At 33.1% G+C, this 2178-nt stretch overlaps 1 non-coding gene across 1 annotated transcript; it reads right to left on the minus strand.

Annotated features, from left to right (window-relative positions):
- Positions 1-1741: 1741 nt before the first annotated feature.
- On the minus strand, positions 1742-1848 carry LOC121231525 (small nucleolar RNA R71). Its single transcript, XR_005929583.1, has one exon. It is a non-coding gene; the product is annotated as a small nucleolar RNA R71 (small nucleolar RNA).
- Between the last annotated feature and the right edge of the window lie 330 nt (positions 1849-2178).

Consider the following 2178-nt stretch of genomic DNA (forward strand, 5'->3'; position numbering starts at 1 on the left):
GGGCTAGACATATGGCCATGTGCCAGGCCGTGTCGATTTCACAACTCACTTCCTAAGCACGCAGAAAAGCCAATTTTTAGGCTTTCTAGGCATGCTAAAGTCTGTAAATACCAAATAGAATAAAAGAATAGGGGACCAAAAGACAATATCGAAGAAAACAACTCGAAGAACACTATTGGAGCCAACATTTAAGCGAATTTCCATCAAGATTGAAGGTCTCCTTTTAATTTGTCTTGAAGTTTTTATAAGTTTCTTTATTCCTTATGGTATTTTGACTTTGAGATGTTTTCATTTACAATTATGAACTAATTCCTTAGATACTTAAGGAAGATGAACCCTATGACGAATTCTATTATTTGATTTCTGTTTTATGCGATAAATACTTGATTCTTGTTCTCAATTATGTACGCTTATCTCTTGTTTTAATATTTTCGGCATATTAATTCATGTTTAATATGCTTAATTAAAGGAGAAAAAGTCTCTGTTTAAGAGTAGGTCTAGCATAATTGAATGGAGTTACATGTAATCCTAGAAGTAGGATGACATAAATATACCGGATTAGAGTCAAATCTAATAGGGGAATCCGTAGATTGAGTTAATGCGACAATAGGGGTTTTAATTACAAAGAGATTTCAATTAATCAACCTAGAGTCAATTGTTCTTACTCTCGAAAGAGGTATTGGCATAATTTAAGGATTTCTACATATCAAGGTACCAAGTGAATAAATCGTTTAATTCAGATTCATAATAATAGATGAAGTCTAGGCAAATTCTTTCCTAGGTATTGTCTCTCTCATTGGTTATCTTTCGGTTATTTTCCTGATTTATTTTATGTTGAATTCTTAGTTAAATTAATTTAGTAAACCTTACTTTAAAACAATCACTCCAAATTGTCAGCTAAATAATAGAAAAACGGTAATTACTAATACTTTTAGTCCTCGTGGATATGATATCTTTACTCACCATAGATATACTATTTATCGATAGGTGCATTTGCCTTTGTCGTATTTTTAGTTAGTTCCATGACACACATCAAGTTTTTGGCTCTATTGTCGGGGACTGGAATATTAGGAACACTTAATTTCTATTAATTTAGACATTTTTATTTTTTTTGTTTTATATTTTTGTTTTTAATTTAATTTTTACTTTCTAATTTTTCTTTTGTTTTCTTCTAGTAGGTTCTTTTGGTTTATGACTAGAAGAAGCCTATCAGGACCATTGCTTTTCGATAGTGAAATTGAGAGTACTGCTCATAAAAATCGTAGAGAAGTAAGACAGACTTGACAGAATATAGTAGACGAACAAGAGGACAACATTATTATTGAATAGATGGGTGATAATCAGAATATTCAGCTGCCTCCTGCAACTTCTGTTGCTTGTACTATGTACGACTATGCCAAGTCCACTCTGACTGGGGCTGAATCTAGTATTATGAAACCTACCATTGTGGCGAATAATTTCAACTAAAGCTGAACACAATTTAGATGGTACGATAATATGTTTAGTTTGATGATTTGCAAGATGAAGACCAAATACTCATTTGGCCAATTTTTTAGAAATTTGCAACATTTTCAAGGTTAATGGCTCCACTGATGACTCCATTTGCTTACGGTTGTTCGGTTTCTCATTGAAGAACAAAGTAAAACAATGGTTAAACTCTTTACCACGAGGTTCCATCACTACATAAGCTCAAATAACCGAGAAGATTCTCTTAAAGTACTTCCAATCGGCTAAAACAACCAAGTTGAGGAATGACATCTCTTCCTTTGTTCAGATCAATTTAGAGACTTTATATGATGCATGGGAGAGATATAATGACTTATTGAGAAAGTACCCTCATTATGGGTTACCTTTATGGTTGCAAGTTCAAACCGTTTATAACGGTTTGAATCCCTCAACTGGATAGTTAATTAATGTAGCACTCGGTGGAACACTGAATAATAAAACACCCGATGCAGCTTATAAGTTTATTGAGGAGATGAAACTGAATAATTATCAGTGGCAAGTCATGAGGACAAAGCCGATGAAAGCAGCTAATGTTTTTAATCTAAATGCAGTCACCATGTTATCAAACCAAGTAGAATTGCTAAATAAGAAAATTGATGGTTTATATCTTACTATGCAAGTAAATTCGGTGATACAGTGTGATACAAAAGGAGGTGGAATGAATAATCCAGA

The sequence above is a fragment of the Gossypium hirsutum genome, chromosome A06 (assembly GCF_007990345.1).
Source record: "Gossypium hirsutum isolate 1008001.06 chromosome A06, Gossypium_hirsutum_v2.1, whole genome shotgun sequence".
In the NCBI taxonomy this organism is placed as follows: Eukaryota; Viridiplantae; Streptophyta; class Magnoliopsida; order Malvales; family Malvaceae; genus Gossypium; species Gossypium hirsutum.